General features: G+C 38.0%; 1 long non-coding RNA gene across 1 annotated transcript in view; it reads right to left on the bottom strand.

Annotated features, from left to right (window-relative positions):
- Nucleotides 1–6,894: 6,894 nt before the first annotated feature.
- Nucleotides 6,895–17,964, bottom strand: part of LOC134139444 (uncharacterized) — a 140,029-nt gene continuing 128,959 nt past the window's right edge. Inside the window, exons 7-8 of the long non-coding RNA XR_009958158.1 lie at nucleotides 9,350–9,457; nucleotides 6,895–6,961 (exon numbers count right to left, since the gene is read on the bottom strand). This is a non-coding gene — a long non-coding RNA (uncharacterized LOC134139444). The remainder of the gene's footprint in view (nucleotides 6,962–9,349; nucleotides 9,458–17,964) is intronic.

The following is a 17,964-nucleotide window of genomic DNA, read 5'->3' as shown; positions in this document are numbered from 1 at the left end:
TAGGGAACACAGCTAAGGAGATAAAAGAAGATCATGCAGAGCCCAGGAGAAGATTAAGCCCCTTCATCTCGCTGTGGGAGGGGGAGGGCATGTATATTGGTAGTGTTTTGTGTATGCAGAAGAGGGAAGAACTCCACAAATGACTAGTTGAGTGTGCGCTCTTATCACTTAAATGTACTGATGCTTAAGAGAACATATGCGTGCGGGTGCTAAGGATCACAAAGTCACCCAGTTGTCAGTCAAAACTACAAAGCTAACAAGGTAGAACAAGTCCCTCTTCCTAACAAATTCCTGAATATAAATTTTGAAAGGAAACGAAAACATTAAGCTTTGTTTGATGTTGTACTTTATTGTCACAGCCTAATGCTTAACAAGAATGAAAAAGCAAAGCATATATTTGCATGTGGTAGGAAAGGAAATAGAATGCAGGTACTTTCGAAGTTAGAGCCTTACTAGTCAAGCCTAGTGTTGTTTTGATTCAAAAGTAGATTGCACAACATTTTGTCAAAGTTGGTTTGCATGTGTGCACATGCCAAAAATTTCTAAAGGTACTAACCATCTTTTCTGCTTCTCGTGGTAAAATATCATTATAACATCATGGACTGGTAGATGTACTTTTGCAAACACCAAAATGCTATTTGCTGGCCACAGAAAAATTGGACTTATGGCTACATAGGCAAACAACACATGTATTGTCCCATATGACTTTTCCTAGAGAATATGGCTCATGTTTAAATTTATCAGTGAACAGCCCCCTCATTCTTTTCTTAGGTATCTAATTACAGTAAAATGGCCAGATGGGCTCACACTAAGCTGTTGTAAATAATACAGTTCTATTAAATTCAAGGGAATGAGCCTGATTTGCACTGATTTAGGATCTGGCCCAGAATATTTACACAATGCTTTGATAGCATATTTTTTTATTTTTTTCTTCTGTCTGCCAGCTGTCTGGGTTCTGCTTTAAAATTCCTCTCTCATGTCCATACATCTCCCTTTCTCACTTTTTATGCTATTTTTTGGATCTTGTAATGCTATTCTAATGACAATGCACCTTCTATGTAAAATCATTTCTTAATTGCAAAGTTCCTGATGGGCTTAATGGGTTCTCTGTTTCTTGTCTTTCTCGGAGTGTCTGTTTTTGCTTGTCAGGTGATATCCTTTGCCTGGTAACTTTATTAACTTTACTATTTTGCTTGTGTTTATTTTTATAGGTTTGTCAAAGAGAGTTAGAAGAGCAAATAGAAGGAGGAAACATTACCATAAAAACTTTGTGATGATGGAGATGAAGAGGCTGTGTACCATTCTCTAAAAATGGATAAATTCCAAGTTTACTGAATTTCCTAGTAGTTTTATTTTTTTGCTACCTCATTTCCTTGACTACTGGCTACCTAACACTCTTGTAAAATCTCAGATCAGACCCAGTGGCGAATCACTGCATTAGCAAGAAGGAAACAAAATATCAGCAGAAGGCCAAGCAGTGGATCATTTCTTCAGAAAGAGGTGGGAAGGCTATGGAGCGCACCAGAAAACTGAGAGGGGGGGCTATAGGAGAGCAAAAGCTGAGCAGAGTAATACTGTGAGATTTCCAAAGTCGCAATTTAGCAGCTACTTTGATGAGGCTGTGGAGGACGTGTACTGCACGTTCAGAGGAACAACGATGGGGTAATTTAAGGTAACATCATTTTTTACCCTGTCAGTTAAACCACAAGAATAATCCAAACTCTGTGTTAAGAAATAAAACCAATTATTCTAATTATGTAAAAGCATATGTGTTATTGTTGCTGTTTGATAAAACTATCATTGGCAGGATTCCTCCCTCAATTATTCATGTTTTTCGGAACAATATTCCTAAACTGACACACTTTACAGTGTGCACTATCACGTAAAACAAATACAAAATGTTAATTTGCTAAGTGTTTCCAGTATTTACTGCACAGCTCCTAAACCATGGGATACCGGTGTTGAAATTATTTTTTCTATTCTGTCTGGTTTTCACAAACATAAAATCAAGAAATACTTGAAATACTTTATAAAAGAGAATGTCTTTATAATACAGAGCACAGAATTAGAGGGCCAGTTGTGATCTGTAGCATATTAAATAAATCAATTTTGTATTTCTACTTTAGGAATGTGAGCTTTTTGTAATAATTTAAGTAATAATTCTTGTAACAATTTCTCAAGCTTAGCTTGCATCATGAAGATTTTGTCCAAAGTTCCTGCTGGATAAACCAGCTTTCTGTTATCAAAATAAAATTAAGTTTGCAAACAATTTATTTCTTCAGCCAGCAAGGAGAAGAAACAACATCAGCTGTTTCAACTGTGCTGCTGCATGAAGAAGGACAAGAGAGACTCAGGGGCTTCTCTCCAAAGCTTACTATTTCTGACTGCCATCAAACTTCCAGCCATATTTGGATCCCTACTGCCACAAGTGAGAGAGGGAATGCTTTCTAACCTGAAGGAAGGATTCCCAGCAGTGCTCAATAATGTCGAGTTAATTCAGGAAAGGGAAGGGAATGTTAACCTTTTGGAAAACCAGGAGGACTTCAAAACCCATAGATCTGAGCTTGACAATGTGCCACAGAACATGTGGCAAGAACCTACATTCAAGTCATGAAAACTGTAAATATAAGCCAATTTATTTAAAAGTAAGTAAAAGTAAAGCACAAGTATGTTTCTTTTCTGCCACAAACACCACTCTTTTCAAATTTTCACAATTCTGGGGGGGGGGGGGGGGTGTTAAACAAAAGTGCATATTTGCCTTTTTCAAAGTGAAGGCCCCCTACTAACTGACCTTGATCGGGAGAAGAAGAGCAGAAAAGCAGGGCAGTTTACATCCACAGTGTTTCTCAAGTATAGTAACAGAGATCAGTGGGAATACATGATACAACAACTGAGTATGCTTGAGCCCACGGAGAAGCAGGATGACTTAGGGGACAACATGACTAAAAAACACAGTACAAGAAAAAATTGGAAGAATGATGAATACTGCAGGAGGTCCAGGAAGTACACAACTGGACTTCTATGGATAAGAAAAAATAGTGAAAGGAAACACAGCCTGGCCTATGGGAAAAGAAAAAACAATGGGATGCATCAGAAAACACTCTACATATATCTTAGCGTGACTAAATTTTTTTAGAAAATATGTTGATGTTGAAGTTCTTAAGCTTTGAAGGGTATTGCTGTTTGCACACTGTTTACCACAATTTGATATAACTTTGTTTTCAAATCATGATCTAGCTACTGAGTATGACACTCCTGTTTATGCATATTTATAGGCTTTAACATCCCTTCTACTCTATTCATAGTAGGCATTTACAAGTTATGTAAAATCCAAATCCAAGCCAATTATGCAAACAAGTACACAAAAACAGCACGCTGTGCAATTCTGACTGACTGTTAAAGGGATCTTTATCGCTTTGTTGAGCTTTTCTAATTGTGCTTGGCTATTCAAAATCAGCAGTCCTTACATTTCACTCCTTCATCCAGCTAGCTTTTACTCCACAAGTATTATGGGAAATGTAACATGTAGTAGCAACAATAAGAATATTTCCTCATTAGAGTTCAGTCTAGCCATGAGTCCCTGCCAGGATTTTTCAATCTATTAGGTACACACTCAGTGGCTTTGTGGTCCCTGCTCAGAAAAAGGGCAAATTGTTCTCTGCTACTATCCAGTATACAGTTTAATTAACCAGAGAAGCAGGACCACAAATATAGGTCCAGGAAATGTCTTCCTTTTTTTTTTTTTTTGATTTTATAAGGATACAACATCATACACCTTCCTCATCTAACCAATAATATTTATGGAGCATCCACATTGTATAAGCCTGGGTGTTATGATAAAAGACTTTGAAGTCCTGAGTAGCCAAGAAATAGTAAACAATGATCAATTTTTTGTTTTTGCCTTCACTATAAAAACTAATGAGCATCATATGAGCTTAGTTACTCGGTTAAAGCAAACTAAGTAAGATATTTCTAGAGGCAGCTTCTCAAGAAGTTGCAGAATTTCTTACCACAGCTTGTTGAGGTTGGTTATATTTTAAAGAGATTCAAAAATCAATGGGTCAAATTGCTGGGAAAGCAACATCGAAGACTGTGAAATACAGTGAAAACTCCTGACTTAGGAAAGCCTGGGGCTGTGAGAGCATTTTGGAGAAGTGCCACCATATGCCTGGTCTGCTCTTTCTCTTTCTCTTTCTCTTTCTCTTTCTCTTTCTCTTTCTCTTTCTCTTTCTCTTTCTCTTTCTCTTTCTCTTTCTCTTTCTCTCAGCATCTGATGCTGGCCACTATCAGGAAAAAAAAAGAAAAGAAAAGAAAAAAAAAGCTACTTAGACCTTTTGCCTGAGCCAGTGTAGCTGTTCTAGGCATGATGTAGTGAGTCAAACTGGGACACCTTTGCCTCTTCCAAAATTCAGGTGTCACGCTGTTTCAAATTCGCTTATTGTTCCTGCCTGTTGCCACAATCCTGGCACACCTGAACGACAATCTGTTTCCACTTTGAGTTTTCCAGCCCCAACCTCATTAACCTTTGGTCTGAGCCAGACAGAACCTGATTTTGGATATGAAGAAAGGGAAAGGCTGGGCAGCCACTGTCTGCAAGCATATTGTGCTAAGCTGGAGCACATACAGCTCACGGAGCAGTGCTAAGGGAGGGACTATATCTGGTGTAAGCTCCCTGGGCCTCTCTGTCCCCCATGAATCAGTATCTGAGCCGAGAGTTGGCAAGAGAACAACCTCCATCCGCTCTCACTGCAGCGTCTCTGTCCCTGGAGACATTCCAACCTTGGTGCATTTTGGGGCCACTCCTGATTTTCCCAGATCCAAAGTACAGTATTATGCCATTCTTTAATGCTCATTTCCCGCTGCTGTGTTGTGCCGGGCTGATCAGTAAATGCCTAGGAAACCCTGCCCTTTTGTGCATTGCCATCATCAGCCACTCCACCTGATGTCTTCCACAGCTCCACTGGCTACCCTGGCAGTCAGGGATCTATAGTTTGTTTCTCTGCAGCAGGCTTTGGTATGCTGTTCATCTCTCTGGGGCCCACATTTCTGACTGAGGGACTGAAAGGAGAGAAAAAGCATTATGAAAGATGTAATCCAGCAATTTGGTTGTCAAAGAATGGGAAAAACCACTGAGGGCTGGAAGAAACGGAATTACAGGAATTTGAACCTGAGCTCCTTGTTGGTCTCTCACAACACGTTCAAGATGTCCCTGAGGAACTGTGCTCAGCAGAGTTGCTAGAGTCAACAGAATTGTGCATACAGAATACTGTACCTTGTGCCAAAATGGACTTTCAAGGGGAGGACACTTGGCACTGGAAAAGGCAGTACAACAAGTACATATCCGTTCTTTCAATGTGACATCTAAAAGCTCTACTCAGTTCAGAGTCCCTGCCAGAAGAACTTTCTAGTTTAGACATGACCTCAGTCCTCTACAACAAGAAGCCCAGGCTAATATTTTTACAGCAAAACTATGTGTGCAAAAGTTTAATGTCTCTCTTGCAACCATGCAGCCGTGATTGCTCTGAGGCTAAATCATCAGTTTGATGGTGAGCTGACCATTTGTTCATACAGTCCTGAGAACTATGCATGTGGTTACACATAAGCTATAATCAAAAAATAATCATGCCTTCTTGCACATAATATTCTGCAATTTTGGAGGGAGCTATCTTAACCTTCTCATTTCTGTCTTCATCTGCCCCCTCAAATAATACTCTGGTTGTACTATTTTTATTATGATAAAAATGTATGATACTATTTCATTATGTAGCTTATTATGAATCTTGTTGTTTCGCTAGGATCAGTGTAGTTACAAACATAACTTCCTCGTTTCTGTGTGAAAAGAACTATAGCCCATATTCCCTCTGTTAAGTAGTAGTTTACCATGAGTCATAGATACTGCCTGATGCACATGGTACCAAGTCATTTTATCTGATTACAGAAAATTAAAGTGGAAAACCTTTTAATCAACATGAATATTAAATTTAAATTGAGAAAGTAATTTGTGATTAGCAAAGAGCTCTCACGTACCTCCATCCTTTGATTACAAGGACTGACATATCTTTGCCACTAGCTGACTTGTGTGTTTCACTGCTGTTGCCAGCAGCAACAGTTTCATGTGCTGATCCTAATGAGTGGCGACATGTATTCTTAATTATTCTGACGTGAATTCTCTCTGCCCTTTTTCTTTTGGACAGATGTTGTATGTAGCATTAGCAAAGTGCCAGCCAAATACATTGCTGTATTATTGTTTTCAAGGGAAGTTGTGCCATTAAATGCACATTGAAAAGCAGCTTTGTATAAAGACCGTAGTTTCAATTCTATATTAGGATGCGCATCTCATCATAATTATTTTGGGTAAGCTTTGGAATGTGTGATAGGGTAAATACATACCAGACAAATGACTTCATTTTTACTAAACAAGGATAAAGATGAAGTCAAAATAGTAGAGACATGCATCTGAGAAAGTGAGGGAGCAGTGAAAGCAAGCAGTGGGAGGTCTTCTGTCTGCTGGTGTGTGATCAAACAATTCTAATCAGCAACCCATCTCCTTTCGCACATAGATCTGAAATTCCACTTGTTAATAAAAAAGGGAAAAATCTCATCAGGAAGACTATTTAGGGAATTTCATTTAAAATGGTGGCTTTCCATTTTCCGACTGAAAATAACATATTAGCCCCTAAGATAATATTAGGTCTGATTTTCTTGATGCAGCTTTTTTAGTGTATAGCCAGGAGTTGGTTTTCCTGCTGGGAAAAAGAGACAGTTCTATTTAAACACAGAAGTTACTACTTCTCTCATGGTTTCATCAGTGTTCTTGTTTGATACCCATAAAATACACGGTCTCCTGGCTAGCAGAAAGATGAGCTGAAAACTCACACATATTTTCCTTTTATGTAAGCTGTAGTGCCAAATAATGTTCTCTTCAGCATATACTGTTGCCTTGTGGGTAGAGTGTACATCTCTGAACAAAAATAAAACAAATCAGAGTATTATAGCAGAAAGGAAACAGTAGTTCTTTGTAAACAAATTCCCTCTGCCCCCCCCCCCCCCAAAAAAAAAAAAAAAAAAAAAAGTTTAGAAGTAATCAAGCTGGATTTCCATCTTGGGTTATGTGTGACTCCGCACAAAATAATAGCATGGCTTTATCAGATTTTGCTAAAATTGTTGCTATTTTTTGCAGCTGCTTTAAGTTACTGCTACAGTTTTAAGGCTTTACATTGCTGTCCTATGCAACAATGTATGGAATCACAGTCTGAAATGAAACATTTAGCAAAGAAAGCTGCTAGGACTATAAACTGCAACAACTTGATTTCTGCACAGATGGATATCCACCTTTGTATATTTTTTAAGACCTGGGATGAGCTCTTCTCTGAGATTCTATTCATGACATGAGCAGCTAATACATGAATAATGGGTTCAAAACAATAGTATAAATAATCCTCCATAAAAACAAACCCAATATCTAGCTAGAATGTGCTTGACTCAAAATTGGTTTTATAAATTCTTTTATAAATCTTCTAAATACACCAGCTATTTGCAAGGCATGCTTTTCTTAAAACACTGCATGAGGTTTTACCTCAACCATTGCAGTCAGAAGGAAACAAAAGGCTCCTTTTTGTTTCTTCTTTTCACTTGCCTACTGTGGTTCATAATCTTTTGGAGAAACACAGACAAGACCGTCAATAGAGAAATTAACATTACACACTACTAATTTTAATAATGCAGGAATACCCTATTGTTCCCTGCTATAGTTATCTGTGCTTTCAGCCTCTGTTAAATATTTTTACATCAAAGTAGTGGAAACACTGGTGAAACTTTTAATCCAACACTTTCCTCTTGGTACTCTTACTTTGGTAGCAGTAGTGGGATGCCATAGAAAATAACAGTTCAGTCACAGAAAAATGTCGAGATTTCAAAATTTTGGGGAGTACACCATTTGGAGGTCATGAAGGAAAAGCAGAGAGCTTCAGAGCCATGCAATGAAGAGATACATAGGAGACAGCTGAGAAATGAGACAGTCTCAACTACTTCTCTGCCTGACACAAGGCAAGATGTTGAACTTCACAGAAACATTCATGGTGAGCCTAAGAACTAGCGTATACTCTGACCAAAATTTGAACCTTGATGTAAGAGATTGCCCAAGCAAATTCAGACCAACAGATTTTCACAAAATGCATTGATATTGACAAAATAGCATTTTTGACGCAGATTGTGTGTATGTGCATGTGTGAAACTAGCCATACTATCAACAATTTGAACTGCCTAATGTAGCTAATAGAAGTCTTGGATCTTCTTCTAAAAAGAGAGTTTTTTAGTTAAGGAAAGCCTTTTACTTACTTATAATTCAAACAAAATCTCCTGGCTTGACTTTTATCTTTGATCCTTTTAGGTTTATAACATTAGACAAAATGAATTGGATTATTTCTCACAGCTTTGTACCTCTTTATAAAGGTCAGTGTTTTGTTATTGAAAGTGCTGGAAAGAAGATACATGTGACATTTTATACTATTGATCTGTTTATAATGGTACCCCAATGGTCTCCATTACTTTAATTTCCTTACTAGCCCATTTTTAGAGCTGCTGTTCAGGTGGGAAAGAATGGTTTGTATGTCTTTCCCCACTTTCTGCCTGCATTTCACTACTTGACAAAGCCTCTTTTTATCCCTGAACATGGGGCTTCTGCATTCAAGACAGACAATTGAGTATATAGTTAGACGGTCTATAGCCCCTTTTACTTCATCTCTTGTACCTCAATGAATTTAGCACAACACCAGCTATGTTATTATCCAGTAGATACTTACTGTAGAGGGATAAGATGCTGAAAATAATTAAAAAAATAAATATTCAGTGACTTTGAAGTTCATTTGGCTAAAAATGCAAGTGTGCAGCAGCATGCTTGCAAGCTCTACAGGCTTTAAAATTATGTATATAACTGATTTCAGAGTTACAACATTTCATCTTGGTGACCAACAATGTAAATAAAATTAATACATGAAAACAAATGTTCTTGGGAATACACCTTCTCTCTTATGCCAAGAACAATGGAGTTAATCCAAATTTACACAATATACCTGGGATCAGAGTGAGACTTTCACTGATTTGGTCCTTAGCACCTGCCTATGGTGTTCATAAACATCTGAGATAAAAATTAATTAAACATCTATGGGATCCTCTCTGTTTTACAAGTGACACTTTAACAAGAATACTGAAAGTTACAACAAATTAATATTACAATTAAATTAAAGAATTTAAATTAAAATGAAAATTAAGAAGAAATATACTTCGCTCACTTGTGCTTGCACTGGAGAAGACCCCTCTGTACTTCTATTAGCTTCATTGTATTACTTACAGAATGAAGTTGGATAATGTGATTTTTTCCTGTTCTTCTTTATTTCTGCTTTACTATTCAGCACAGGATCAGGCCCAGTGTGAGTGTCAGCATCTAACCTTCCTAGTCCTGAAGAAAACATAAGCAAAACTGAGGCGATATGGACAATTCTGAAGAGGAAAATTCAAAAGAATAATCAACATTTTAAGAAACTAAGAAATAAATATAAAAGGAGGTAAAATCTATTTTAAAGTACAACTTTTTATGGCTTGTTGTAGGTAGGTCAATGAACTAGCAACCAGTTTCTGCCATTGTAACAAAATATAAGGGAAAGTGATTTTCTGAGGTAATGAATAGCTCAGCAATGACTAACTTCAAGGGATAGCTGAACGTTTACCATTCTGCAAGACTCTTAATAGAACCTATTGCTTAGACTGAAAAGGTCGTAGTAAAGAATTCTGTAGAACAAGGGCCTAGAAGAGAGCTTAGAATTAATTATAGCTACTAAAAGTGTGTCCATGTAGTATATTTTTGCGAGGCAGAAGTGAGCATTCCCCACATCTTAATCACAGTATGTTCTCCTGCATTCAAAAAAAAAAAAAACAAAAAAAAAAAACCAACCAAACAAACAAAAAAATCCCCACATGACCATATTAGAGCACGTGATTTTAGTTCCAAGTCCAAGCTAATAAATGTAGAAGAGCTGGAGGGTGGAGATCGGACATGCCGTCACACATAAGCTGCCGCAGCGTTTGCCGTTGCAGAAGTGAGGCTGCTGGCAGCTGTGCCAAGCTCCACTGCAAGAACTGCATGGGTACCGCTCTCCGCAGTGCAAACAGCACCCCCAGGAGGAGGCTGGTCTCACCCCATGGGAAGCCTGAGCTACCTCTTAAAATTAATACACAATGCCAGCGTGTATTAATCATCATGCTATAATGCTGGGTTACAATAGAGGGAAAATAAAACAACACTATATTTTTACTATCTGGACCTTTAGGTTTTATATATTTATTTTTGAATATAACTTGCTGAAACCAAAATGTATTTGTCTCTTGGCTGTTTGTTTTGTATTTTTGGGTCACACTGTCTGAAAAGATTGATTAATTTTCTTCTATTGTTGTTTATAGCAAGAGGACCTGACCATGATTAATTCTCTTGCATTGCTGCAGGAGTGTCTGCAGACAAAACATTGTTTATGTTTCACTGACAGAAGAGGCAACAAAAAATTAGCTCGATCTCTTTCACCGAAGATTTTTTCCATACTGATTTAAAACAGCTTCTTTTTTCCCCATTGCAAAATGGTATGTTAGCAAAGAACGTTGGTGTTGCATTCAAAACTTGCATTTTTTATTTTTTTCCAAGTGATAGAAGTGAACAGAAAATTGCTCTTTGTCACTTAGTTGAATTTAGATGTCACCAGGATGAATTTAAATTAATTAATTAGGAAGTTGATACTTCTAGCTAGTGTAAACCATGGTGCTGCCTGTGGTATGCATACATAGACCCACTACTCCAAATTCCTTTTGAAAGTGAACAGGGTCCACCCCAAACCTGTAATTTTAATGCACCTTTTCTCTCATTAGAATGTTACTGATAAAAATAGAATGCGCTTAATCTCCCACAAAAACACATTTCCTATCTGCAAGCATTAAAAATGAGTTTGCATAACTCAGATGAGCATCCTTCAGATGTCATACGAAAGGACAGTTTTGGATTAAGAGTCCAAGTTGTACACACAGAAAAATTTGTGATACGAGGCTGAAGAATTCTAAAAAAAATTGCAACTCCCAAAACTCCAGCAAGAGAAAAGTAGAAACAACTTTGCAAACCTCATAAATAACAAATTGGGATTTCTATGTATCTTTTTAAAAACTGATCCTACCATGCCTTCTCAGACACAAGCCTAAGTAAATCTGAAGAGATTTTCTTCCTCAATGGTGAACAATTCAAGCTGTGTAAAACCTTTGACATGCCTTCAACACTTTTGCTCAGTATTTTCTATAACATGTCCCTTTTCTATGAAAATGTGGTTAAAATTGCCTGGCTTATCTGCAGAGTGCAGTATTTGAAACAGTACAAGAAAGAATTTCTTTGATGTTCAGAAAGTGTAGAATATAATCTCCATTTGCTTTGATTAACTACCAGAGATCTTCATGTATTTTTTCAGAACTAGAAAGATGAATTTTCAAAGAAAATGTTATCTTAGATGCCATTAAAAAAAGTGATGGCACCAGTGGTCAGTGAGGATACAGAAGAAAGAAAGGTTTTCAATGAGAGTGAGAACAAAAAGGCATTTTTGTATGAGCCTAGGTGAGAGAAATTCTAAGTGTGTAAGAAGAGGGAGGACTAAAGCAGAGTTCGTTCTTTTCTGGCAAACCTCTTTTTCAATTTGCGGTTTATTTAAAGAATATGCCTTCTAAGAAGTAATTAATATCTTTCATTAATATCATGCCTCAAAATGAGACAGTAATTTTGTTTGAAATTCTCTGCCAGAAGATAAATTAGCATGATTCAACTGGGAAATGTGAAAGCCATAATTCACATGCTTTATTCAGGTAATTAGTTAAATTATAGAAAAGCAAAAGAGGAGGAACTTACATTTTAACATACCAAAGAATAATCATATGTCAGAAAAATATGCAAAATTTGAAAAGAAAAGAAATGTCTGTGAATTAACGACTTAGAGCTCTTCTTTCCCTGAACAAAAAAAGCACTGTATATAATCCGTAGGCCGCTAGTGAGGCAGTCTAATAAATACTGGCAGAAGGCAGTGGAAAATTTCAACCTTCCTTGTCTATTTTCTTGAAAAGTTTAAGACAGTTTTAAATAGAGATGATTGAAAGTCAGAATGTTTTCAATGACAAACACTGAAATTAATTTTAAAAGGCTTTCTGATTTACAACACAAAGATGAACTTTCAAAATACCTAAACAAAGGGAAATTACAAAAAATAAATTTATTTACAAATTATGACTTTCCACTTTGAACAATTGGAAATTAAATCGAGTATGAGATTCCAAATCTTATGGTTTGCCATATCCCATTAGACTGATTTATTTATTGATTTTCTACTTTTTGATTTACTGAAATGGTCTTTTTAGGATTTTTTTTGCAGTTCTTGGAAAAAGAAAAACCAATATTTCTCAGCTTTATTAAAATAGCAATGAAAAAATGGAAATACAGAAGTATAGAAAACTCAGAAAAGTGTACTACTAGGGTTTTATCAAATTGAGTAAGGCTGTTTTGGAAGCAAAATTTTTCTGTACATGAATGGATCATATACAAAAAGAGTGAGACTTCCTCTAAAGCATTAATCTCCTGAACACATTTACCACCACTATTTCTTCTTGTAGACCTTTTTAAATGTCTACAAGACGTTTCCCACTCTTGCAATCAAAAATTCAATCAAAACTTCAAGAATCAATGCAGGTAAGTCTTCCTGTGGGTAAGCTACTTGCTTGTCGTAGGGGCATAAATTCAATTTCCTGGGGCTGTGGCCATGTTTAAAATAGATTGAACAGTACTGCAAACTTGTCCCAATTTCATTCACTCTGCCTGGGCAGTGTTACAGTTCTAGCTCTGCCACTGTACATGAGATACTAGATTCAGGCCTCGTAAGAGAACGAGAGGACTCTTACAAATAAATCTTTCGTAATCCCTGCAGGTGTATGGCATGACATGGGATTACCACTGTCCTCATCTTGTTTTACATAGATAGGCATTTCACAGTTGTCAGAGCATCATTCAGTCGATTTAAAAATTCATTTGCAGCCTTTTGCTCTGTGAGCATCTGTGACAGTGATTTCTCCAGGGGACATTTCTCAGCTGGGGACAACTGGCCTTTTCCTGCCTCCCTTGCCCCTAATTCGAAAGAGTAGTGACCGAAAAGGGCAGCGGGGCGGGGGGGGGGGGGGGGAATCATCCCAAATTAAAGAAATGCTTCTCATAGATTGAGACAAGTGTCCTTTGTAATGACTCAAAGATATACGGTGTACTGCAGAGGAGACTTGATCATCCACTCTTTTTTCAGAAGTCCTGAGGGTCTCTGAAAATTGGCCCTCTCTGTAAGGGTCTGGCTAATGCAATATGAATTTAATGTTATCATCTGTGCACTGAGCTTGAAATGTTGAATGTTGAACTGTTAATGTTGAATGGAGGTCAGACATCGCCCCCAGCTAAGACTTCCAGAGAGAAGGCAGGCGCAAGGAGTGGGTGGCTGGGAAGGAAGTGCAGGACCTCCTCGAAATGGAAGTAGGGGCTGGGAGAGCCCACGAAGCGTGAGTACCAGCAGGGGCCCTAGCCCCAGGCTGGACCTGCCCTCAGCAAGGTCCCGTGGGAGACGAAGCACCTTGTTATCCCTGCTCCTGCCTTCAGTGCTCATGGCGCCTCAGCCAGCGTCCCAAAGCATGTTGTTGAATTGCTGGTTAGGCTTACAGCAGCTCTAAATTAATCTATCCATGCAGCATGGCTGATGTGCTTCCATTTTTGGCAGACATCTCTGGCACACCCATAAGTTTAAATACGGTAAATTTTTATAAGTTTTGTAACTTAAGAAGCCTTTGGTCTTTGAATGTATAAATAAGAACAATGAATGCAGCCACCACAAGGAGATCATGGAAGCAGTGTCCATAAAGTTGATTAGCAGGCACATCTGGGGATGAGGCTGTTTACAGTTTGGGATCTCTGCTTGCTACAACGGTCTCCAGTGCTGAAATCCTATTATTTAATTATCTCTTTAGAGATACAGGCCTTTGTACTCTAAATCTTACATCTGAGTTGGCATTATGTCAGTTGGTCTGCTCACAGTGTTCTGAGAAGGCTCTTTGCTCCAAAAAGGCTCATAACCTATGGCAAATCAAATTTACAGAACAATGCTACAGAATATAAAAACATTCACTTTTTCAGTATTGTCTAGAATTACATTGCTGGCTAAAGGGAAAACTGACAAACTGTATACAATGATAAAAGCAGAGACTGATGGATTATGTGTAAGAGTGTCTTCTACATACAATTCAGTATTGAATCAAACAATAATCCAATGATGATGATGATGATGATGATGATGATGATTACTACCAAGCTTTTTTGCCAGAAACAATGTTAACCCCAAACACGAAAAACTTTTTCTAAGATAAAGCTAAGAAGTAAGTGCTGTAAGTGATTAGTAAGAAACAAAAGTGATTTACTGGAAGAGCACACAGAAAGGACCATAAGAATAAGAAAGTTGGTTAATAGTGATAAGGATGATTCATACTTTATTTTCTGAAAAGACTATCCCTTTCTTATTGTGGAAATGAAAGAATAGGCTTGCCATAGAAGCCACATGAAAACCCCATTAGTATCAAGTCTTTTCTGGAGAAAATAGATAGGAGAAAGAAGATACAGCCACAATAAAAAGTGAATGATTTTGAGGACATTTGGTACAGCAGTCTTTTTTTTTTTTTTTTTTTTTTTTTTTTTTTGTTCCTACTTAGTAGGGAACAAAATTCAGTGGACTAGGAATCTGTTAAGCACAAATAAAGTAATAATGCAAGAAAAAACAGACCAGTGACTCTGCCCCATTTTTAAGTCATATGCCATATACCACTATTTAGAAAAGGAAAAAAAAAAAGATGTAATCAAAAGCAGTGACACAGTGGAAAGGAAGAGAGGGCATTATTAATATTTCCAATTCTGGCATTTATTATAAATGAAGTACTGAATGTCACAGGTATATTTTTTTGAAGAAACACTTTTTGCTCAAAGTTGTAAAGTTCTCAAAACCATTTTTTTAAATTGATTTCTGCTCAGAGTAATACCTAGCCCCACCAGCACCAGGGAATTCCAGAGTCTAGTCCATAACCTATGCCACTCATGTGCCTTTTGGCTAGTGGCATCCTTGATTTTCATTTTTCATAAAACTGTTGGCCGTTCTAGGTTTCATTCTTATACTGGACAACAAAGAGCCTTGAAGCCTCACAGATCTTAAAACATCAAATATGTTTTCAAAAGCTTCTTTAGTATTTCCTAGGCTTTGCCCCAGTGAAGACTATGAACATTTTCACAACTGCTGTCCAGGTGCCAGATTAAAGATGAGGGAGAGCATCTTGGAAAACCAGTTCAACACACATCCCAAACCTTTCATCATCCTCTTGAAACATAAGGCATCTAATTCTATATGCTTTGAGTGTAGCACTGAACTTTCAGAGCAGATTTTTGAAGGAATTTAGGTACCTAAAGATAAATATAAATATACAGAAAGCTTTTAAAATCAGTTTAGTTTAGGGGACAGTCATACCAGGTGACTAACCTCAGGAATGTGATGTCTGGTTTTAACTGACCTACATCTCATAGAACGCAGTTAGACTTAAATATTACAGTATTACTTTGGTTCTTCAGCTTTCCTACACCAATCCATGCTTTGAATAAAAGCTTTGTAAACTGTAAACCAGTATCTTAATTGTGGGAAAGAAGAAATCTAGATTGAAATTTTAAAACAAACCTTCAAAACAGCAGTAGATCTTCAGGTTTCTGGATGACTTGACTGTAACTTCCATGTTTTTTTAAAAAAAATAAAAATATTGTATGGAAAAGTATGAAACAGAAACTCATTTTCATTCTCTTATATTTTGAATGCACACAGCCTTGTGTATAGCAAGAAGTCATACTGATTCAGTAACTAAATAACCTAAGTACTGTCTCTAAATACTAAAAGAAAATGAAATCTTTTCTTCCACTGAAAACCTGGCACTACATTTAAGAATGCAAGCAAGCTTGACCTGGCAAAGGTTACAGCTCAGAAATGCAGGGAATTCAATCTCAAATCCAGGCATGTCTCCCAATTACCAAACATGATTCAAATCTTCAGAGGGTGTCAGCTGGCGTAATTCTGGCCTTTACGATTTCATATAAGCCGATTTACCCTAGGGATGTGTCCCTATTGTACAGCAGAGTCATGCAGTTACCTGAGCCGCTCGGGTTTGGACACAGCATGGTCACGTTGCTGGGGCGTTCTGCTCCAGCTGATACACCTTGCTTTGGAGCAGGGCGGGTTAGCTCAGAGCCTGGGCTAGCGACGTCCTGATTTTCCAGGACTAGATTTCTTTGCATAGCACTTCATGATGTCTGTAGACATAACAGCATTTCTATAATGTTCTGTCACAGACAACAAAAGGTTAGACTTATATAAGAAAATTTGAGCAAATACTTTGCCTTACCTGGGAAGCCTTGGTTGAAGACACACAATTTAATCTATACTAAAAGGCATTTATTCTTGTGCTGGTCAGCTGGTGAAACAGAAGCTGTGGAATAACTCTCTCGCTTAAGAATTTCACTCACTTGGCTGGAGAGCATGAACCTTGCCAGAGGGGTAGCAAAGATGTTATTTTTGCTTTGAATAGGGGTCTGCTTCCGTTTACATTTTAGCTTTTTAGTCCATCTGCCAGGGATGTCTTTCAAATTGTTTGATTAGCTAGAATCATATGAAATCAATTCACTGCATACAGTCATGGACATTTTCCATTAAGCAAACATACACAGTTCATCTATCAAAAAATCTGTTTTACTTGTTGTCCAAAATTCTAGGTCAAACAAAATAGAGGAAGCTGATAGGCAACCACCCCCATGACAAATAATCTGCTTCAAAATTTGTTTGATAACATTTCATCACAAATATGAATAAAATTGACAAGAGAGAATGTTACTTATCTCGCCCTGCACCTGAAAGGGAAGCAAAAGGACTAAGGAAGAGTCAGTAAGATTGCATTTATATAGAGGGGTGTGTGTGTGAGTGTGTATGTGTGCACGCGCGTGCGTGTATTTATGTGTGCATATATTTATATATGTATATATGCATGTCTATATGTATGGAGTTTGTTTTCCTGAAACAAGATTGCTTTACATTTCACTGACAAGTGCCACCAAGATGATCTGATGTAGTTTTGGCAGAGTACAAGGTAGAGATCAGCGCACAGAGAACATTAGTCATGCTATTCTATTGAAAATGAAGATGCCAGTTCAAAAGAAGGTGAATCATGTTTTAGCACTTTTCCCTTTTTATCCTTCTCAGAATAGAGTCACCAACACAGCCAGCAGCCTCACCAGCTTGGTCACGAGTGCACTTTCGGCTGCTACAGGCCCTGCTGTATAGGGGCTGCAGCATACGGAGCCCTCCTCGAACCCAGCTACCAGACCAGGGGAGCACAGCAAGCGTGAGATTTGCAGGGCGCTGGCTTTGAAGAGAGCCCACTGCAGACTCTGCGTACTTGCTCATATAGCTACACCTGGGTTGCACAGGCTACGCCTAAACTAGTAACTAGAACAAGCCCTGGCCGTTTACCAGCCCATTACAGCACAGCTCACGTCTGCGTGGCTACATTCTCTTCATTTCCCGAAGCAGAGAGGTCTTGGCTGTAGCATCAACTGGGACTGTTCCCAGGGCAGCTCACTGGCATCGACCACAGCTGGGCTGGTTCAGCAGCAGGCACTATGGGGCAATCACATGCCAGTGCTTGGGTCCACAGGCTCGCCTCTGTTAACTCATGTATATACACATGGCCATGCATGCTTGTACCTGAATTAGGTGAACTAAACCTGTCCTATATGCACTTTACCTGACCTTTACTTATAGGTTGAATACAGGTACAACCTAGCACATG

The sequence above is a fragment of the Rhea pennata genome, chromosome 4 (assembly GCF_028389875.1).
Source record: "Rhea pennata isolate bPtePen1 chromosome 4, bPtePen1.pri, whole genome shotgun sequence".
Taxonomy (NCBI): domain Eukaryota; kingdom Metazoa; phylum Chordata; class Aves; order Rheiformes; family Rheidae; genus Rhea; species Rhea pennata.
This window is presented reverse-complemented; position numbering and strand designations above follow the sequence as displayed.